Below are 23,251 nucleotides of genomic sequence, written 5' to 3'. Positions count from 1 at the left end.
CAGTTCAGGGTTTGTTTTTGCTGATCTTCCAGAGGAAGAGGAGAGGGGTGGTGTTTACAGCTGGGCCTGAAATCTCAGCCATTCAGGAGGAAGAGGATCATATGTCTGAGGCTAGCCTGGGCTATCGAGTGAGTCCAAGGCCACCCTATACAACTTAGAGAAACTCCTGTCTCAAAAATTGAAGAGAGGGGGAGAGAGAGCATGCTTGCGAGCATGCTAGCTCTCTGGAAACACAGGTAAGTGGCAGAGCCTTATGCTCCTCCTATACTCATAGCCCCAGGTTCAATCCCCAGTACTGGGGTGAGCAGGGACAGAACAAGAACGTACTAATACCAAACTACAGCATGGAAGGCAGTTGAGTCAAGTCCAGGGTCTGCCCCAGGCCCCAGGTCCTTCACTAACATGCAGCGGAATACGACCTGCAGCCCAGTCATGGGTACCTGGTAACTGTGCCCCATCAAGCATCCTTCATCCTGCCTCCATGAACTACCTTACCTGAAAGACCACACCTGCACATGCCTGGCATACGACTAGTAAGAAGTGCACGGGGCACGGCCTGCCCAGACTCACTGAGTTCATCAGCTAATTAAAGAAAATCCTCAGTTAAGAAGATTATGATGGTGCAGTTTCTCCCCCGGCAGCTTCTAGAACCAATAAATTCTTAAAATCCAGGAAGAGGAAAAATGCTCTTTTCTTAGTTACTCCCAAAGAAAACTGGGCGGCAAGGACCCTATTTGACAGATCAGGACAACAAGCCATTGATCTTGTGATACAAGGGCAATGTTTAAAATCAAACTGGAGAACATCTACACAGAAATATTTGAGGAGCAGTAATTTGTAACAAAGAAAAACTAAAAATTATGTAAATTACCATCAGTAAAATGAGAAGAAAAAAACAAAAAGCTAGAGTAAAATACAAATAATATTTACTATATATATATATATGTTTTTTTTTCTTTCCATTTCTTTTTTGTTTTGGTTTTTGTGTCCCATCCCCTCCCCAAGATAGGGTTTCATATGTAGCTCTGGCTGTCTGGAACTCACTATGTAGACCAGGCTGGCCTTGAACTTACAGAGATCCACCTGCCTCCAACTCCCCAGCGGGATTAAAGGCGGGAGCCACCACGCCAAGAAACCTTTACCATCTTAACCATTTTGTTTTCATGGTGTTAGGACTGACTCAGACGAATCCCACAGACCCATCAGTCAAGTGTTCTAACGCTGAGCTACAGTACATCTGAATCATTTTTTTGTTTGTTTGTTTTGTTTTTGAGACATGATCTAAGTAGCTCTGGCTAGCCTGGTACTCCCTTGTAGACCATGCTGACTTCACACTCAAAGACTAGCCTGCCTCTGCTGGGATGAAAGGTACCACACCCAGTCTCCCCTGAGCCATTTGTAAACACATACATCAGAAGTGCTAAGCTCCTTCACATTCCTTTTGTACTCTTAGAAAACTGGGGGGAAAAAAGAAAAAACAGCCAGATGTGGTGGCACTCAAGATGTTCAGGCAGAAGGATTGCCATGAATTTAAGACTCAGACTCAAAACAAAACAGGAAGCTCATTCATATAAATGTAATTTTGTGTTTCCAAACTCTTACTACATAAAGAGAAGCAGGTGGGACTTTCAATTTCCTACAATCACAGCCTTCTGCCGAAGGTACTTCTGTACAAGCTCTATTTCTACAGATGGACCACATTCTTTGTGTTCCTCCATGAGTTTTAGCACACTGAAAGGGTCTGGGCTAGACCTGTTTCCATAAAGAAACTTCAGAAAAATTCATTAAGACTGTGTGCATGTGTTTGTGTGTGTACTTGCCTATGTGTCTGGGGGTTCATGTGTATAGAAAAAAGTGTGGAGGTGAGAGGTCATGTCTTCCTCGAGCATCAATCACTCTCCACCTTATTTTTTGAGACAGTCTCTCACTGAACCTGGAACTCACTAATTCAACTGTGCTGGCTGGCCACTGAGCCCTGGTATCTTCCCGGCTCTGCTTCCCAGCACTGGGACTACTACAGGCTTGCACTTCGGTGCCCAGCAATTTCACTTTTTAATGTGGATGACAGGGATCCAAACTCAGGTCTGTAAGCATACCTGGCAGCTGAGCCATCTCTCAGCCTTGAACCGGCAGCACTCTCCCGCCTCTGCTTCCAAAGCGCAGGTCCATACAGACACTCTTCAAGTGGGCATTAAATAAAGCAGGCTCCACAGTGAAGTAAGGAAACCTTCCCTAAGTTTCTTTATACTACCATAGGAACTGCCTTTGAGTTGATAAACCTACTTAGTGAATTCCAGTATTTCCTGACGAAGTCCAAAGTGGCCCCAGCACACTCCTAGGCAGGAGGCAGCACACACACACACACACACACACACACACACACACACACACACCCAGACTCCAGATGCAATCCCTGCTGTCTATAAATGCCATGCTTTTGAGTGGCTTCTCCACAATTCTACTTGGAGGTGAAATATAGATCTCCTAAATTAGAAGTGATATTTTGAGTACAGAAATGAGAGCTTCAAAGTAACTTCCCCTTCTCACCTGAATAGACCTTCCAAATTTCTGTATCTAAGTCCCAAGTCCTGTCTAGAAGCCTCTTCTCCTCAAATGCCCCCAAGTTGCTCACATTTGCTGTTTCTTCTTGTATGCTTTTACAATGTGACAATTTTTAAATCTTAAATTTAAAATACTTGCAAACATTTTTGAGATTCCTAACATTAAAAAATATGGAGGAGGGGCCAGTGAGGAGCTCGTCAGGTAAAGGCATTTGCCATCACCAACCAATTCCCACAAGTTGTCCTTAGAAATACGGAGGAGGGGCCAGTGAGGAGCTCGTCAGGTAAAGGCATTAGTCATCACCAACCAACTTGTCCTTTGGCCTCCACATTCACACAGTAGCTCAGGCACACAAACTAAATACATAGAAATGCAATTTAAAAATTGTTTTGTTAAATATGGGAGACTCCTGGAGCTGGAGAGATGACTCAGGGGTTAAGAGCACTTGCTGCTCTTGCAGAGGACCAGGATTTGGTTACCAGTACCCACAGGTAGCTTATAACCACCTGTAAATTCCAGTTCCAGGGGATCCAATACCCACTTCCGTTGGCTCCTGCATGCACGTGGTGCACATATCCACTGAAGCGCGCACGCTTTCATCTGTAAACACGACTGAGAGCATCCCAAAAGTTAGACACCATGTGCCGACTACTTCCTGAAGTAGGTAGAAACAGACTTGGGGGTGAGCAGAGGAGGATCTACAGCACCTCACCAGCTGCTGTTGTTGAAGGGGAGACAGATGAAGCCCCCCAGTTTTCGTCAGAAGCCAAGTCATCTCTCTGTGTTAACGTCATCACAATGTTCCTGCTGTCACATGCCACCAGTTACTCAAACTACCCCACAAAGGGATCTAGCATCAAGGAATTAGCAGAGGTGCTGGAGAGATGGCTCAGTGGTCAAGAGCACTGGCTGCTCTTCCAGAGGACCAGGGTTCAATTCCCAGCACCCACATGGCATCTCCAGTGCTGATGCCTTTTTCTAGCCTCCATAGACACTGCATGCATGTGGTGTACATGTAGGCCAAACACATATGCACATAAAAATAATCTTTAAAAGGAATTGGGGAATGTTGGGTTAAACACACACACACACACACACACACACACACACACACACACACGCGCGCGCGCGCGCGCGCGCGCGCGCGCGCAGAGGGAGAGAGGACAGGACAGACATACTGCTTAAACAATGATTCTCTGTGGGAGCTAGTTTTAGGTAGCAGGGGTAAATTCTGTATTTAGAGTGAGATGGAAGCGCTGCCTGCCCATTTCTCTAACAATTTCATGCTTTCCCTTCAGGAACACCTGGACAACGTCATCAATAAGCAAGTGACCACATCTTCAACTATGAAAGAGTAATGGGGCTGGAGAGACGGCTCAGTGGTTAACTGCTTTTGCAGAGGACCCAAGTTCGATTCTCAGACCCATGTCAGATGGCTCACAACCGCCGAAAACTCCAGCTCCAGGGATCTGATGCCTTTGGCCTCCAAGGGCAGCTGCACTCAGGTTCACAGACACATGCATATAATTAAAAACAATAAAAACGATCTTAAGAAAATAAGTTCAGTAATAAATATTCAGTTTTTCTAAAAGGATTTTGCCTGCAGTTCAATGCCACAGAAGTGATTATTTAAAACCCCATGAAGCTGGAGATGGTAGTATACGTCTTTAATCCAGCACTCAAGGCAGAGGCAGGCAGATCTTTATAATTAAATTCAACACCAGCCAGGTCTACATAATGAGTTCTAAAACCAGCCAGGGATATATAGTGAGATCCTGTCTCCAAAAACTAAAATAAAATAAAACTTTCATTTGGCTGGCTCTCTAAGTACTGCCCAAAACAAGGCATCTGTGTTGTAAGACTCCAACGTGTGTGGTAAAGTTGACAGGTGAGGAAAACTAACAGACAGAGCAGAGTGTCCCTTTGGGGGTTACTCACAGTGCCAAGGACCAGCCCAGGGCCTTGCACATGATCTGCAGGCACTCTACCACTGTGCTACACCCCAGTCTTGTCGCATCATCCTTTAAGATTTCACTCCTCAAGTCAGAAACAGTGTTGCATACTCATAATCTAAGCACTTGGATGCTGAGGCAGGAGAATCACTGGAAGTTCAAGACTGGCCTAGGCTACATTGCAAGGCCCTGTCTCAAGAATAATAATAATAAAAAAAAAACTTCACAAATGTAAAAGAGAGATAAGAATAACTAACTCCAAGGAGTTATTATGTATGTTTAGAGGCGTAGGGTTAAATCTGGGAGGAGTGGGGTAAATATGATCAAAATATATTGTATGAAGTTCTCAAAGAACTCGTCAAAGAGTATTCTCTTTTTAAAGAGAGTTTTTGTGAGTTAACTGAAACCAAGCAAGTGGGTTCCTGAGAGATGGCTCAGTGGTCAAGGACACTGGCTGCTCTGGCAGGAGGGCCAAGCTCAGTTCCCGGCACTGACAGGGTGGCTCACAACCATCTGTCACTCCAGTTCCAGGCGATCTGACACTCTTCTGGCCTCTGTCTGCACACCCACTGTGCACTTACATGCAGGCAAAAAGCCATACTCATAAAATAAATCTAAACAACTGCAACAAAAGAAACCAAGTAAGTGCTCACCACAATACCCAGAACACAGCACTGTCTAAATGTGAGTTACTGCAAGTTCAATGGCCAGGTTGGGTGACCCACAGTTGGCAGAGTTAGACCTCACTGGAAAACAAAGACAGAAAAAGACAAAAGGCCAGTCTGGGGATTCTAGCAGAGAGTCCCAGAACAAACTAAACTAAGCCACAACGCTGGTGCTCTCAACAGTCAATATGAAGGCAGATACTACCAAAGTCCCAGCAATCCGGGGGGTAACAAAGAGTGTCCTTAAGCCCCCTTAACAAATAGGCACCTTGGCAAAGTCTTCTAAGAAGTAAAACAGAGGAAGATTTTTCCTACCCTCAATGACCTGAAACTGGAGCACAGTGTAATCAAAGACACTACAGCTCAATTTGAAACTCCAGCTGGAGTCAAGGATATATCCTAATGCTCAGGATTAGAGGAACAATTTTAATTCTGACCCATCTCAATAAAAACCACGGGAGGCCAATCGCTACTATGTCAAGTGCAGAACTAAGTACTTGTTACTCCCCCAAGGTAACACTGACCAGACCGTCAGACATGGACTTTATCAGATACTGTGTATGAGGATTTCAGGCATGCGTACATGTGAATGACTACCTAAGAAGGGCTCAAATGGACACTGATGTGCCTGTGCAAGACCCTAAACATAGGTTCACACAATTCCTTCAGTGATTCACGTCTCCTACCTCCAGCATCTGAGGACATGAGCCGTGCGCTTGTGGAGCAAACAGGTTAAATGCTTCCTACAGCTATTATTATTGTTATTATTAATTTACTTACTTACTTATTGTGTATGTGGCAGGCACACACGAAGGCAGGAGAGCAACTTGTGGGAGTCAGTCCTCTCCTTCCACTGGGGACTGAACTCACATAGGCTGTTTGGGGGCAAGTGCTTTTACCCTGGGAGCCGCCGCCGCACCTGCCCTACTGTGGGGTAAGAGACAACAGACTCTTTGGTTCTGGTTTCTGTAGTTGTGGTTTTGTTTTTGTTTTGGGAGTCTCACACTCTAGCCCAGGATAGCATGGATGGCCTGGAACTCTCTGTAGTCCAAACTGGCCTCAAATGCCTGCCGTTCTCTCTCACTCTTTAGACTGCCGTGATTTACAGGCATTGAGCCATCACCCAGCTTCATGGAGACTCAGGTTCCAAACAAAAGAGCTCAGGTACCCCAGCTCCTGAGCGAAGGTGAAGAGTGGAGCTATGATCAGAACAGCTGGTCTCATCCATGCTGCTGCTGAGCCTCAATTCCTTAAGCATGCAACAGAAAGACACCCCTCAGCGATGCTGAGCGCCCTAACGACTCGGAAGTCAAGTGGCTCCAACCGGTTTTCTAACTGCATCTTCCCAACATGGCGTAGTCACCTCTTGTTTTTCATCCTTTCTTTCTTTGTTTTGTTTTGTTTTGAAGACAGGGTTTCTCTGTGTAACTGAGCCCTGGCTGTCCTGGAACTCGCTTTGTAGACCAAGCTGGCCTGGAATTCAATGAGATCCACCTGCCTCTGCCTCCCAAGTGCTGGGATTAAAGGTATGTGCCACCATGCCCCACAGGAAGTTATAAAAGCCACGCTGAAGTCAGAGCTATCACACAACAGCTCTATGCTGGAGGTTAGAACTGACTTAGTGAACCAGGAAAATCTTCTCCTACCACTAGAAACTCCAGCAGCCAGCCACAATGTCACTCCTACACATTAGTAAGAGGACCTCCTAGGAGGCCAGTGAGATGGTTCAGTGGACCCAAAAGCCTAGAACCCATGAAGGGAACCCATGGGAGAACCAGTACCACAACGTTGTTCTCTGATCTTCACAAGCCTGCTGTGGAACGCACAGCCCTACAGACCTCCCCAGACCCCACTCCGTATCAAAACACACACACACACACACACACACACACACACACACACACACACAGCCCTACAGACCTCCCCAGACCCCACTCCATACACACACACACACACACACACAGCCCTACATACCTCCCCAGACCCCATTCCATACACACACACACACACACACACACACACACACACACACACACACACCCCCCTACAGACCTCCCCAGACCCACACTCCGTATCAACACACGCGCGCACACACACACACACACACACACACACACACACACACACACAGCCCTACAGACCTCCCCAGACCCCACTCCATCTCACCACACACACACAAATGTTTTTTTTTTTTTCTGTGTATGGGTGTTTTGTCTGTACACCACATGTATTCCTAGTATCCACAGAGGCCAGAAGAGTGTCAGATCCCCTGAGTCTGGACTTACAAATAGTTGTGAGACACCATGTGGGTGCTGGGAAATGAACCTGGGTCCTCTGGAAGAGCAAGCAGACAGTACTCTTAACCACTGAGCCATCTGTCCAACCTCATAAATAAAAAATATTTTAAAAGAGCACCTGGTGACTAAAAAGATGACTCAGTGGTTAAAAGTGCCTATTGCTCTTCCAGAGGACCAGAGCTCTGCCCGAGTACCCATGTTACATTATAGGCTGTAACTGCAGCCCCAATGCCCTCTTCTGGCCTCTACAGGCACCACGGTGCATGTGCACAAAGCCACAGAGATACACATAGACATAGATTAAAATTTTTAAAAAGACTATAAATGGAACACTTTCCTCCCCAGCTTGCAAACTTTAATGAACACATGTAGCTCATTTTTCACCATTGACCCATTCACATAATTGTTTTGCCAGTGTCTAAACAAAGGCACTGAATCTTAACTGTAGCAGGGGTTAGATAACTAAGACAAGAGAAGGCTAACTACAAAAAGCATCAGGAGAAAGGGAAGAGGGCAGTGGGGGGCGGGGGTGGACAAGAGGGAGAGCATGAGCATGCTAACTAACCCAGACCAGCGGCCGCGCCATTATGTCTCCTACCATAGCAGTCCTGGAGGATGGGAAGAAGTCTCACAAGTCCACTGAAAACTGTTGGTCATTTAGAGTAGGCAATAGCCCTGCCCCACAGACACATCGGACAGGGCCAGCTGGATGCTTGGTCTTGACAAGCGAAAGGAGAATTGAACCAGTACAGGTGATGCCCACTTATATTTCAAATGAGGACATAGAACCAGGCATGATGGCAGACAGCTCTAATTCTAGAAAGCTGAGGCAGGAGGACTGTCACAAGTTCATGGCCAGTCTAAGGTATATGGTGAGTACCAAGCCAACCAGGGCTACATAGCAAGCTTACCTCAAAAATAAATAAGCAAATAAATGAGGCCATGGAAACAGGGCTGAGCAACAGTCATATTTGGCCATGTGTATTAGAAAGAAGAAAACTTAGTTCTATCAGGACAGCAGGTGACTTCCTGGGCTCACCTCTGCCTCTGCCTTATAAGAACTCCCTTCATTCTGTTACCTCAAAAGCTGTGTCTTTGTCGTATGACCCCTAGGCCACACAAACAGCAAACCATCAGGTCTTTCAATGTCTTCCACCATGAAGCACGCCCTCCAAGAAACTGCTGCTGCTCTCTGTCCATATGCCCACTTCCGCCACACCAGTATCCTGTCACCACCCACACGGAGGAGGCTGTAGTCTGTGATATGGTCCTTCCTGAGACTCCCTCCCTCACCTAGTCAGTCACTGGCACTGGGGAGCCTCTCCTCTTAGCACGACTTAGGCCAATCCCTACCATCCCGCACTCTGTATCCCCACGTTCTTGCTTGTTTAACTGCACTGTGACCACCATCGATGACGTGCTTTCTGAAGTCCTCTGTGGCTCCTAGCTCACCCCGATTCTTGGCATACTCCAACTTGGGCTTAACTTGTTCCAGCTACATTCTGAATTTGTCCATGATTCTGATATTCAAAATTCCTCTCCTTTCTCCAAGGCTACCCAGCCTTGTCCCCATTCCACCAAACCCCAGTCCAGTCCCATTGCAGCAAACTGCAACCCCACAGCAGCCCAACCCAACAGCCCAGAAGAGACTCCCACCATGCAAGGATCAAGACTGTGAGCTACACTAGGAGATGACAGGTTCAGCCAACAACTAATAAATCAGTGTCAAAGCCCCAGGTTCATATTTCATCGAACTGTGGCCAAATGTCCAACATGATATAAACTGCATTATGATTTGTGTGTTAAGGCAAGCTTTTGTAGAGATGGGGTAAACTTCCTCATGTGACACTACTGTATTACTATCTCAGAGTTCATTGGGGTGCCTTCCCAAAGTAAGAACCCACTAGTCCAGTCTCTCATAGTTCAATCATACATCTGCCCCTTCCTACAGCTCAATCTCCTGGCTGGCTGGGACTGCAGAGTGACCTTCCCAAGAGAGCTGTCCCCAGGACTCACTGCTGACAGCCCTTTACCATGTGCTGGAAAGGAGTGTCAGTCACTTCCAAAGCTGCTGTGGGGTGGCTCTCTTATAACGCGCTCTTAGAAGTCATCCATCACTTCAATTCCTTGTCAGGTATAGAGACAAAAATGGTGACTGATTATAGACTGAATTCCCATCTCTCACTAGATCCCAAATCATTGAGTCAACTGAACTGGCCGGCATTGCTCATGTGCGGACCTGAGCCCTGATGGCCATAGGACATCTTTTGCCTTATTAGACTACAGGTGCCAAAGGGCTAAAGGGGAGCTGGGCGTGGGGGCTACAGTTTCAGCACTCAGGAGGACTCGGCAGGTTGCCACAAGTTCAAGGCCCACTCAGACTAGAAGTCAGTCTCAAAAACACAAGAACAAAAAAGGGGTTGAGGATGGAGTTCAGTTCCTAGAGTGAATGCTAGGGAAGTAAGCACAGGCCCTGGGTTCAATCAAGCAATGCAAACATTGTAACAAGATCCCTCCATGACTTGTGTATTAGTTCAAGTGTGACAAGTGATTTAGACAACTAGACAGGCACCCAGCCCACCACGAGCAAGCAGAGATTTTACATGCAAAAACAGGAGGAAGTGGTGCAGGGGGTGGGGAGGTTGTGCTGAATAGAGGATGACTGGTTCAAATCTACCCATCCATCACTTAAAATTGGGCAGTCTTTTTGGGGTTTGCTTTTTGTTTTTTTGTTTTGTTTTGTTTTTGTTTTTGTTTTGAGACAGGGTCTTACTATGTAACTCTGGCTGTCCTAGAACTCACACTGTAGACCAGGCTGGCCTCAAACTCACAAAAATCCACCTGCCTCCCAAGTGCTGGGATTAAAGGCGTTCGCCACCACACCCAGCAGAATAGTACAATCCTAGCTAGTCACTCTCCTGCTGCGTCTTCACAGGAATGGCAAGTCCACCTTCCAGGACATTAGTCTAAAGCATGAAGCACACACCTAGGAACCTACAAGTCATGCTTTCGTTCCCATTCGGGAACTCACACTGAGGGGTAGCTGTGCAGACCCTGTGACCAAGAGACAGATCAGGAACGAACGCAGGGGGAGAAAAGCTAGCTCCATCTAGGAAAGAGAAGACTTCTCTCACAAGGGGACACTAACACAGTCATTGTACTTACTGTCTTCCAACCAAAGGGCCACTAAACAAGCATGAATGATGGACGGCCCCAGGAGTTACACCACTAAAGCTATTTTGACAGATGTCCACCCAACATCCTAGACCATCCTGTCCAAAAGAAACATGAGAACCACATGTAGTTTTAAATTTCCTAATAGTAGTACTTTTGAGAGGAAAAAAAGAAAGAAGGGGTAAAATGAAACTCAACACCAGGTCGTGGGATGTGGCAGACTGTGTGGGGAATGTATGAGGGTATTTAACCACAATATTATTCGCTCACCATATAACCAATATAAAAAATTAATGAGATAGTTCACGTTTCCTTTAAGTCTTTAAACCATGTACCTCTTTCTGTCTCTTTCAAGTAATCCAGGCTATTCTTGAACTCCATATATAACAGAGGATGACCTTGGGCCCAGTCTACTTACCTCAGCCCCTAGTGTTAGGGTTACAGGCAGGTACACCAGGCCCAATTTCCAAGTGTATCTTATATTTTTGGTTCATGTGCAAACATGAGCATGTAGTTGCTGTCATATAAATACATGAAGAGAATGCCAGAGGAAGACATTTGCTAAACTGGAATATTTGGTTATTAGAGACAGGGTCTCACTATGTAACCTTGGCTGGCTGGAACTCCTAGAAATCAGCCTGCCTCTCCCCGACAAACACTTGATCTAAAGGCCTGAGACACCACACCCAGCAAAGCTGGCATATTTTCGTGCTCTGTTTTGCTCTGTTTCAAGGTGAAACAGAGGTCTTGACCACAGTTAATGAATTAGTTGAGTTGTTCCATGAGGGAAGAGAGGTGACACCAAAGGGTTAACTCGTCCAACCAAGCTGGGCCAGGCACACCATCCCCTTGCCTGTTTCACCCGCTCTGAACCATCTCTGAGGCAGCTGTAGCTGAAGCCCTAGGCACAAGCAGATGATACATATTCTCTGAATTTTCATCGTCAAAATTAAATGTGTCCTTGCAAATGAGGTAAGACAGTACAGAAGCACAAGCTTCTCCAAATTAGTACAAAACAATGGCACTGTCCTCAAATGGAAAGGCCAGGGAACACAGAATCCCCGCCACAATTTGGGGAAGGACTCGGTACATGCCTTTACCAAGCACTCTGTTGTAAGGTACACAACCACGCTCGGGGAAAAGTCTGGTTTGGAGTTGGAGTAAGCAGCTCCAGGTCCCACAGCTCGTAAGGATGGAACACAGGTCTGTATTACAGAGAGTTACACAAACAGGACATCCCAGAGATTTTGACAAAGGCAACTAAACACTTCCATGGCTTCCCACCCAGAAGTAGCCAAACATTAAGCATTACCATCCCCACTTAATCTCCTGGTCCTAGTATGTAAACATAATCAGAATTGTTAAACTTCAGCTCAGCAGAGTCCCCATGGGAGGCTTAAGTTTATTACTCATGTTTTCAGGTTCATCTAACACAAATTTCAAATGTGAGCAAAATTATATAGCACCAAAATATAAAAACCTGGGATACAGTAGAAAGTCATGGTGGGAGGAGAGTCTTAGGTGAGGGTCCAGACACTGGGTTCTGGATCCCTATCTACTCTGAACCACCTGATAAGCCCACCCTCCATTTGGGTTAACTATAAAAAATGAGGCAAAAATTATAAATTACATCTGAACTATGTCCAGCCACGAGATCCGTTAAAGCAGTGGGCTTTGAATGATCCAACCTATGTAGCTTGTCAACACTCTTGTCATAGCATTCAGATCGGTATACTCTATCCCTTCGAACAGAAATCACAAAAAACAATGCCAATTACTAGCCCCAAGAATCAGCCTCCAAAATGAGTCTGTATCTCAAAAGGAAAAGGCTGAAGTTGAGCAAACACCTGTTTATCTGTAGGTCTCCAGGACTGTTCTATATGCCAGGAAGTTCTAATTGTGTAAAGGTGTAACAATCAACTTTAGTGAAAACCATACACACCGGTGTGGGGGCCAAAAGACCATCAAGCAGACAGCAGCCTTAGTGGGGAGGCAGGCATGTGACAGCTAAGAAAGCCACTCGGCATTTCTCTAAAATCATGTTTCTGTCTGCAAATGTCGATCAAACAGAATTTGCTCTTCCCTCTCAAATGTCCTGCCTGAAAAAGATGATTCTTTATGCTATGTTTATTTATGGTTGCATTATTCTCATCTCGCTTTCAATTCACTTTGCTTTTCTCTATTTTCAGAGCACATAAAGACAAAAGCATCTCTCTATTCCTTCTTGCTTCCAATTTGTGCCCAGGAGAACTTCCGTCCTTCCAATGTGCTATTTCTAGAGCCAGCTCTGGTACAGAGAACATATTCTCCTCTGGGTGTGCTGAGAAGGCTCTTGGTGTATCTTCGAACTCATCACTGCAGCCTCAGGGGTCAGTCACCAACCAGTCTCAGCAGCTCAGAGGACAGTCATCCACCAGCCTCAGCAGCTCAGGAGACAGTCACCCACCAGCCTCAGCAGCTCAGGGGACAGTCACCCACCAGCCTCAGCAGCTCAGTAGCTCTGCCTGTGGTACCTGCCGTCTCTGGGGACCCTCCTTTGAGCCATCATACCCCAGTACTATCCATGTAGTAGGGAACAGGGAGCATGTCTCAAATCCTACCTCTAACACCACTCATGATCTGGGCTCCTTTAGCCAAAGTCTTTGCCTCAGTTTCCTCACTATCCAATGGGATGGCTCATCTCATTGCCTCAGCATTAGTTAAAATCATCTAAGTTTAAAACTCACAGGATAAAAGCAGGGTGTAGAGGCGCACACCTTTAATCCCAGAACTCAGGAGGCAGAGGCAGGCAGATCTCTGAGTTGGAGGCCAGAGCTACAGAATGAGACCCTGTCTCAAAAACAAACAAATAACAACAACAAAGACTCCACCAGATACTTGGGTGCTTGCAGATGTTAACTGCAGAAACTGTTTTGTACCTTCCTAAAAATGTTCTCTCTCCAACAGTTTCCTTAGCAGTGCTAAAGATGAAATCCAAGAGCCCTCCTGTACCAGCCACCCCTGAACTACACCTCAACTTTCTGAAACAGCGCATTTTAAATTCTCTTGACGCTTTTACTGCCCACGCCATTATCTTAGGGAGTCCCAAACTGTTCACACCTGTCTTGTTACCACTGTTCTATGCTAATGAGAATAGTCTCCCCCTTATCTGTGACTTCACTTTCCAAGGTTGCAGTTACAAAGGTCAAGTCTGAAAATATTAAAGTGAGAATTCCAGAAAATAAACAACTCCTGCTTTAAATAATCTTTATTACAGTATGTTATAAACATTGCCCTGTTATTAGAAACTACTGTCAATCTCTTATTCTCATTGCTTTCAACTCACTTTACCTTTCTCGTTGTCAGAGCACATAAAGACAAAAGCACCTCTCTGTTCCTTCTCGTTTCCACTTTGTGCCCAGAACCTGCCTCATTTTCTCACAAGTATACATGAACAGGAAAAACCAACCACACAGAAGGTTCGGGACGCTGAGTTTTAGGCACCCACAGGTAATCTTCAAACTGGTTCCTCCACTGAGGGCTGTGATGCTGCCATCCGCCCAGTCTGACCTCTAGCCCAGTTAGCCTCACCAAAAGAGCTAAGAGGCACAGGGCCCTGTCCCAGGCAACCGTGCCCAAACCTGAACTTAACAGATCAGGGTTCTTCACCACCATTCTTCTGCCTCTGACGTGGTCACCTCAGAACAGAGAGGACCAGCTGCCAAGAAACCTACATGTTACCTCCAGGACCCTCCGTCAGCCTTCCTGTCCCATCAGGCACCACCATATGCCACTGACCCCTACGTAACTACCCCTCCACTCCATTCTCATAAGCAATGTGCCTAGCCTTCAATGTAAAGACACAGGTTTTCTCCCTAAACTGCTGCAGGTGACCCATTTGATCTCCCTGCTCTAGCCTACAGCTTCTATTCCATTTCCAGGTACTCCCACGAGACTTCGGGGATGAAGGCTAAAACTTTCTGCTAATGCTTGTGTCCAGATCACAGAAAGATCCTCATCCGTCTTGCTTGCCCTTCTCTGCCTCATGGGCATCAATATGGCTACCATACACCTACCAGGCTCTCCCTGTACCTTCCTATCACTGCTCCATTGCGTACATGCTCTTCCTGGCCAGCCTCACACATTCATGGGCTTTCCAGGTTCCACTGCGAAGCCCCCTCTTCAGGGCTTCTCCCAGACGGTAATGGTGGATGGCCAGTCACAGTTCTGTGACAGCTCTGTGGACCACTTCCTACTCTTTGCTCTCTGGTTCCCTCTTTCCTCAGCATTCCCAGAACACGGCAAGATGTCTGTCTGCTGCTCAAAAAACCATCAAGTCTCTGGCACCTGGTGGCAGGAACCCTCCTCACACCTGCACAGCTGACCACGTCCTGGGCTCATCTCCCTCAGCACCACCGTTGCCTCTGCCTATTCTGCCTGACCCAAAGGGTGATCTGATCCTCAGCTCTCCCTTCCTCTCTCACAAACTCAAATGATTTTAACCCAAACAGAAAGAAAGAAAGAAAGAAATCTAGCACTAAGGGTTAGAGGCCAGCCTTAGTCACAAAATGAGTTCCAGGACAGCCTGGGCTATAAACGAGGGTGACTGTCTCCAAAAACACAATAATAAAATAAAGGACTTGTTTTCAAATCTCTCCACTCCATCATCGCCATGACAGTGCCCAAGTCCTTTCACCTCCCTACAAGGGAGCCGTGACTTCAAATGGTAGACACACCCGGCATTTTTGAAGAAAACCATAGACAATCAAGATTTCAACAGAGGTCTGCGGTATCACTTTCCAGAATTTCAGTTCTGTGAGTGTGTGGTGTTTCACTGACAACAAGGGAAACTGCCAAACTCGTCTCGAGAGGAAAAACAATTGCCGGAGGAAATAAAAGGCTGTTTCACCACTTGCAGCTTTCTGTGTCCATTTGGCTAACTCGGATTAGTTCAGGGTGATAAAGCATGTCATCCCATTAGAGCGGTCTGTTATCAGGAGCATCTCTCCAGTGTCTTCATGGCCACCAGTTCTCGTCTCTGCAAAGTCTTAACTGCAGCTGTCAAGGTCAGTTCTGTACGATACAGTGAGCTGAATTTATTCCCTTCACTTCAAATTCATACACATGTACCAAATACTGCCAACTATTTACAACAGAAAAAAACAAAAAATGCTGATACAAAAACCTGTACCCAGATACTTGCGGTTGTTTTTCCTACCATCACCTGACACTGGAAACAATACTGTTCCTCAACCAGAGAAAGGATGAACAAACTGTGGTATATCCACACAGCAGAATAGTACTCAGCAGGAAAAAGAACCAAGAACCAATACACAACGCAATAATGACGCATTCTGGGTGCATCCTGCCAAGTGAAGACGCCATTTGGGGGCGTCCTGGGGAAACTCAAACAGCATGGCCAGGGAAGCAGAGAACTGTAGGAAGACAGGCTGTGGCTACCAGGGGCTCGGGTGGGAAGAGGCGCTCTCAAAGGGGCAGCAACAAGTGCAGCATGACGGAGTCATCCCGAATGGATTACGTCAACTCAGAGGTGGCTCTACATAGATGTCAAAACCTAACACACTGTACACCCGAGCAAATGTCACTGGGTGTAAATTAAACATCTTAAATCCATACCTTCATTAGTGATCATCCCTAAAACATACTTAACACCATCATACGGGCTTCTGTGCTGCTGTCTGCGAGAACTGCTGTTTCAGTTCTGACCGTTTGTGAAGGAAAGATCTCTGGGGGCTGAGGAAGGAGCAGCCCCAAATGTCTTTCAGATCCTTGTCACCTTATACTACCATTCCTTTTTAAGGTTCCACATCAGGGCAACTTCTGCACCAGCTGTCCTGAGCAAGGCTGAGCTCTACCAAGGACATGGACAAGGTTACTCAAAACCCACAGAACACAGAAGCTCAAGAAGGATTTCAAAGACAGGGGGGCAGGGACCAAATCCTAACACTGTAACTCAGCCTAGCCAAAAGTGTAAGCAAAAAAAAAAACAAAACACCACTTAAATGGGGTCTACCTCCTTCCTAGACTGTTCTTAAAAATGAGCCACAGGGCTGGGCTAGGTGTGGTGGCACATGTCTGTAATCTCAACACTCAAGAGTCCAGGTAGAAGGCTGAAGTTTGAGGGCAGCCTGGGCTATATATCAAAACTCTGTCTCCAAGGTGGGGGGGGGGGGGTGTTAGAGAAAAGAGGAGAGGGCAGGAGGGAAGGACAGTGAGAAAGGGAGTCTATGAACAAAGAATGAAATCCTGAACCAGGTTAGTGTGAGCCGTTTAGAAAAAAGGGCAACAACCTTGCACTGAGTGCTCCTTAACATGGAAAATATGAGTCAACATCAGGCAAGGGATGAAAACAGGCAAGTGTTCACCACCCAGTTACACTCTCTTTCCAGTGTGCTCTCGCCAAACCCGCACATTCCTGCTGCAGACAGGGAAGGCCCGAAGGTCCGCCTCAGAGACCGCCTCAGGAAACAGCAAGCAGGCGCCAGCTGTGGCTCCAGTATGGGTGCCATGGTGTTCCCTCCTGGCTCTCCCAGGAAGGAACATGCCCTTGCTTATTCTCCAGAATGCTCTGGGTCTCTGGGTCCCTCTCCCCCCCAGAGATGTGGGCCTGCTACCTTGTTACAGCCCAGCGTGAGATCAACACCTGAGGCCAGCTCCAATCCAAGATGAGCTCATGATTGCTGCCGGGGAACCAGCTCCCCAGCCTCCAACAGCATTTGCAGCTGGAAAGACTGGCCTAAATGCAAAACAAATGCTATTTTCAGGAGAGACTTCTGGGGGGGAGGGGAAAGAACAAAGCTAAAACCACCAAGAGAGTACACCAGACCAGAACATTCCATGACATGCCGTACCTAAAAAGGGCTTTTAAAACACATTCTCAAGATACGGTCATTGCAAGGGGCGAGCTGTGAAAGTTAAATAAAAACCCCTGGCCCTAGAAAGACAGGAATGAAGGACTAAATGATAGAATAGCTTATTGTATTAAGCTAATTAAGGCTTATCACATTAGCCATCTGAGTTTTCGTTGGCACCAGAAATGCAGGGGCCAACACAGCATGCAGTATAGATTGGAATATGCTCGACAAGCATTATTTCTACCACAATTGTCTGCAGAACTCTGGCAGTCGAAAATGAGGTAGAATTGAAAACCAATTTTAGCACAGTGATTTGCAAAGAACCTTGTTCATCGTGGAAGCTATTTGCTGGTATATCCGTCTGAGATCACATTTATCTCTATTAAATACTACATAAAATATTCCGAGCTAGCCATGCACTCTAGTCTCCCCCTTTCCTGACAGTGCTGGCACACAGGCGACTCTCTGCAGTGTCCCGTCCCTCCCCTCCCCCACGCCGCCCCTAAAAATTCCAACAATAAAAACCCCTGGATACTTAATGCCCTTCACTGCTGACAGACTGCCCGCCACTGCCAGCACACAACTTCACCAATTCTAAGATCCTTCGCATTTCTGACTAGACTAGTCTGCTGAAGCCAGAGAGGACATGATACGCACTTCAAAGAGAGAAAATGTATTTGCAATCAGGTCTCCCATGGGCTCCTCTTGACTGCACTTTTACCAAACCAGCAGAAAGAAAGGCAGAACCAGCTCTGCTGCTGAGATCATATTGGACCTGACTGGTGTGACTGGTTTCCTGTTTGGGGAAGTTGCAGTTCTTTGCACAAGGAACCCCCAAGGCAAAATGTTTAGTGTTCTCCTGGAAGCAACCACAGCCTTTGTTCCTCGCTAATTTGCTGCCCTCCTCTCCTCTCCTCTCCTCTCCTCTCCTCTCCTCTCCTCTCCTCTCCTCTCCTCTCCTCTCCTCTCCTCTCCTCTCCTCTCCTCTCCTCTCCTCTCCTCTCCATCTCCATTTTTTTTGCCGGCCCAATTCTAACTGCAGGAAAGCATTAGACATTTTCTACCACCCACTACCGTAGAGCTGCAAGCTTACAGTCATTTTTACACAGATAAAACCAGACAGACCTGGGTTCCTCCTAGTCCTTCGCTAGTATTCCACACTGAAATGTATGCCACAAATAATCCCATGGCAAACTCACTGTCGACAGCCCCCCAAATCAATAAAAGACATTCCACCACTTGACTGGAAAACCTTTCAGGTCAACACGGAGAGCATGGAAAGAGGAGAGGTGATGGATGAACAAAAGAAGAATCTACCTCCAGGCTCCTCCAATCCTAAAAAGCTGGCTGGGCTACTTCGATTTGATGAAGCTCTTCCTTTTTTCTACAATCGTGGGCAAAATGTGCCATGTGGACTGCTTCTATGCAAAAAACAGTGCATTCTCCACAAGGCCCAGCCGCCTACCACCCTCTAGACATGCCTTTCCAGGCCTGCGTCTTTCAGATGCCCAGGCACATGCGATTTAATGAAGGCATTCAGATGGCTCCTTGATATCAACACCATCAAAAAAGTCAGTGGGACCCGTTAAACATGGATAATGTGTGGTCTCCACTCTGAACCCCACTCATCTCCAGGGTACCAATCCACTGTCGGTCTGTGTCAGAATGGATGTGCAAATTAATATTTAAATTCATGCTAAAAATAGCATATCTCACCTTGTGAACCTTGACCTTTTGAAAAGACTTTGGACCAGTGCTCAGTTACTGTCACACGGTTGCATTCTCTGCAAATAGGAAAGGGTTAAAAGCAGCCCCAGTCAACAGGCCTACAAGGGAGAAAAAAAAAAAAAAAAGACAGCATGTATGGCTGACAGCATCACTGGAACGCATTTATGCTCGTGTCCTAGAACAATATTGTTACCTTTTGGCCTTCATAATAGTCCCAAGTATCCCCAACACCCTTTAGTAGCGTCTACAAGGAAAAGCACAAAACAGAACACAGGCTGCAAGAGAAAAAAAGGCATGCAAAGTAGCAACAAACTGCCATTACAAACCCATCAGTTCATTCTGGTTGTTTCCTTAAAAACACACGGAGAGAGAGAAAGAGAGAGAGAGAGAGAGAGAGACTGTACAAACCAAGTGTCCCCACCCTAATAAGGCACATACTTCTTTTTTCTTTAATAAGGGTCATAAATCTCAGCTCCTTGTCCATCCCTTAGGCAAAAGAAAAAAGGCAGGAAAAGCCCAACTCCTCTGAGACCCTGCAAAGCTGCACCTTTCTCCCATCATCTCTACAGAGGCTCGTCTAGGGTTCCATTAGTCACGTACCAGTGCTGTGTGGGGTCTACGTGTGCGTTTACATACTGTGTTGGGATGGTACCTTCCTGCAAGGTCCTCTGCTTTTGGCTGCCATGAAGGGAGGAAGCTGCTATCCCACTGTAGTAGCTCAGTGACTGCATTGTGTTCAGGAGCTGATCTGCCTCAAACCAGTTTCAGCCGGTTCTGGTCACCCTACATAAAAAAGCTATGGCAACCCTCGCTGAGTTGCCAACAAGTCCCTGAAAATCATCAGCACAGGGTTGGGAGCTGGCTGGGGAGGGGGGGGGGTGCCTCTCCCTTTTAGGGCTTCCTGAGGAGGGAAAGGTCATTGTGTGTGCCCCCTCCACACGAGCACAGAACCCTGGAAATGCTCACCTCACGAGCCCCCCACCGCCTCTCGGGGCTCATCCCCCCCCTCCCCTCCACCCTGAAGCCCACCGCAGACACTGTTTTCCCCCTCCTTCTCTTTTCCCCCACTTACCTCCCACAACCTGGCTCAGATCTTTGTGTACGTGTGTGTCAAGTGTGTGTTCTCTGTGTTGGTGGCTGACAAAGAGCCCCCAAGAAAGCCATCTATGTTGTGTGTCTCCTCACACAGGATGCGTCGGCTGCAGGAGCCGGCCTGGCCTCCTAAGCAGAGTGGTGCTGGTTTGTTGACCAGGCTCCTCTCTGCCTGTCACCCCCCACCCCACCCAGCCCCCTCCTCCCTTCCGTCCTTCTCCTCTCTCTCCCAGCCCTGTCACCACCACCACCACCACCAGCAGCAGCCCCCCCAGTCTCCTCCTCCTCCTCCTCCAACCTTCTCTTCTTTCAAGCACCTGGGGGGGGTGTATGGGGGGGGAGAAATCCAAATCCCTTCACCTCTGGGTAGTACACTGGTGAGGTGTGGGGCGCTGGGGGACCAGTCCAGGGGCAGTAGGGAAAGAGGGGGCACCCAGGCCTTGGGGGAAAAAAAAAATCATCTGTGCACAACCAGCTCTGGCGGGGGAGGCGAGCCCGCGCTCACGTGGCCCCCTCTGGAGCCGGTGGGGCCTAGCAACACCGGCCTTGCCTCGGGCCGCCCCCCCCCCCCTCCAGAAGCTTGGCTGGGCGCGAAGGCCGGCCGTCCCCAAGGCCAGGGTGGGACAGGCCGCCGCAACTCAGGCCAAGGGATGGCCTGAGCCTCGCGCGCTCGCCGGGCCCCGCGGGGTGGCACGCGGGGCCCGGCGCCCCCCCCCTCCCGCCCTCGTCCGCCCGTACCCCCGCGGCCCCCTGTCCCCAGCGCACACCCACCCCCTGGCCGGGCGGGCCTCCGCAGCGCTCAAGCCCGCGTGTCCGGGCCGCGGCTCGGGCGACCTCTGCTCCGCGCGCCGCCGCCGGCGGCTGCTGCTGCTGCTGCGCCCGCTGCCGTGCGAGCGGCGGCGGCGGCGGCGGCGGCTTCCATGCTACGGGCGTGTCGCGCCTCCCCGCCGCCGGGGGTCTGTGTGCGAGAGCGGGAGCCGGGCCTCGCCACCCTGGGGCTCCCCCGCCGCCGCGGCCTCGCCGTGCGCCCGGACGCCGGCCCCCGCTCCCGGGCGCGGGCTCTAGGCCGCGCGGCGGCGGCGGCGGCGGTGGCGGTGGCTCGGCCCGGGCCACGCCGGGGCCTAGCGCTCGGGCCGCCCGGGCGGGCGGGCGGCGAGCGAACAAAAGGGAGCGCGGCGAGGGGGAGGGGGCGCCGTGGGGGAAGGGAGCCCGAGCCGGGCGGCGGAGCGCGAAGCCCGCGGCCGCGACGCCCCACCGGCCCGGCGGCGCCTCGTCCCCCGGGTAGACGGCTGCGGGCGCGCGCTGCGGCCCGGCCCGGCCCGGCCCGGCCCGGAGGTGCTGGGGACGGTGCTGGGGACGGGGCCGAGCGGGGGGCTGTTTGGCTGTCTTTTTCAAACGGACACTTGAGACTCTCACCCAGTCCTTTTCCATGGCCCCAAGCCGCGACTTACTGGAGTGGAAAGAAGCAAGGCCTCGCCAAAGATGGTTGGAAAAAAAAAAAAAAAAAAAAAACGCCCGTGAGCCTCTCTACCCGGGATCTTGAAGCCAAGGTGGTGGTTGTGCTGTCCTCCTCGTAATGGTGGCAAATAAGTAAGAAGAGAGCAAGCTATCTTCAGATAAATTCAATCTGAGATTCTCCCAGGAGGTGGAAGAAAGGGCTCCCTTCTGCTGGTTAGTGGTTTGGAGCCCTTTTCGCCTTAAACTGAGCCACAAAAGAATGGAAGACACCCCTGGGGTGGGAAGAAAGCCCTGGTGTAAAAGACACACGTTTTTGCTTTCAGAGAAAAAGCCACTGGGGCCAGATTGAAGCATGGCATGTTCGGTTCATGTAGGGTGGTGTTTTTTTTTTTTTTTTTAAACTGGGGGAATGATATTGAGTAAACACGATGTTAATAGCTGGGTCTTTTCAGTTCTATAAGGGAAATGGTGCACGAATGTTAACAAGCACAAGTTGTACATACAGCAGGTGGTCATGGCTTACAGAACACAGGCAAAAAGATACATACAGAAACGCAGCCAAAGGCCAGGAAGGGAGATGATCGTCACCCATCTGAGAGGGAGAGAGAGAGCGATTCCTTCTATGCCAGATGAAGTGTGCTGTTTTCCAGCCCTGTGTCCTGGTGCCCATATTGTGCACAGTCGAGCACGCCACTGAAAGGGTTCTTTTTTTTTTTTAGAACAAGAGAAACCTCCATGTCGAGCTAATTGTGCTGACTGGGAGTCGGACAAAATGGAAGGATCTGAAAAAAAAAAAAAAAACTGCCACCATTACCTCCTAAAAAGGCTCTCTCTTGTTTGCTTGTACTCTGAAGACAAAACTATCAGTGGAGGAGCGGTGAAGACTCCCAGCAGAAGCACTCCCGGGTGCTTTATTTTAAAACAGACTGGTGAATGTCTGCAAAGCAGACAGAGAAGGTTTTCCTTTGAAATCTCAGTGTTCCCTTGCATTAACTTCCGTTGAGGAAGCCATTGTTCTCTGTGCTAGGGCGCCTGTAGAATGGACACTGTAAAAGATCTTTTGCTCTTTGAGACTTTTCATGCAAATGAGTTGAATTATTGTCTCACATGAGAGTTCTTTAGTTTCAGCCTGTGCCTGTGCCATGATGCACGCGTTGCAGCGCGTCTCGGCCCAGGTTTGGGAAGACCTATGCAGTCGGCAGATTTTGCCAACCACAGCATCTTGTTTGCCAGTGTTACAAGATGATGAAATTGAAACTCTCATCCTCTTGGAGCCAGAGAACAATGCCACCCAACACACTCTGTGTGTTGAGTTTCACCCTTGCCTGGACTTGATTTCATTTGAGAGGAAGCCTTTTCCTTCTTCTGAAGGTAGGCCGTTGTTAATCTGCATGTAAAAAAAAAAAAAATTATGTGCATTGAAGAGCATACAAGGACCTGCTAATCGGAGATCCTGATAGGCTAGCGCC

The 23,251-nt window shown here is 48.2% G+C and overlaps 1 protein-coding gene and 1 long non-coding RNA gene across 23 annotated transcripts in view; one reads left to right on the top strand and one right to left on the bottom strand.

The window, feature by feature from the left end:
• The window catches only part of Znf532 (zinc finger protein 532), a 113,544-nt gene extending 91,710 nt beyond the window's left edge, over positions 1–21,834 (bottom strand). For 9 of the 21 annotated variants that reach the window (XM_052742338.1, XM_052742339.1, XM_052742346.1 and 6 more), the window contains exons 1-2: positions 19,426–19,826; positions 19,221–19,330 (exon numbers count right to left, since the gene is read on the bottom strand). The gene's annotated coding sequence lies outside the window, so the exon portion shown is untranslated. The other 12 variants (XM_052742331.1, XM_052742335.1, XM_052742337.1 and 9 more) reach the window with 12 other exon arrangements.
• Positions 21,835–21,881: 47 nt separating this feature from the next.
• The window catches only part of LOC128112908 (uncharacterized), a 38,736-nt gene continuing 37,366 nt past the window's right edge, over positions 21,882–23,251 (top strand). For both annotated transcript variants that reach the window (XR_008219226.1, XR_008219227.1), the window contains exons 1-2: positions 21,882–21,995; positions 22,502–23,153. This is a non-coding gene — a long non-coding RNA (uncharacterized LOC128112908). The remainder of the gene's footprint in view (positions 21,996–22,501; positions 23,154–23,251) is intronic.

Source organism: Peromyscus californicus, unplaced genomic scaffold (genome assembly GCF_007827085.1).
Source record: "Peromyscus californicus insignis strain IS unplaced genomic scaffold, ASM782708v3 Scaffold_17__1_contigs__length_78620276, whole genome shotgun sequence".
Lineage (NCBI taxonomy): Eukaryota > Metazoa > Chordata > Mammalia > Rodentia > Cricetidae > Peromyscus > Peromyscus californicus.
The sequence above is the reverse complement of the archived record's forward strand: the minus strand, read 5'-3'. Positions and strand labels throughout refer to the sequence as shown.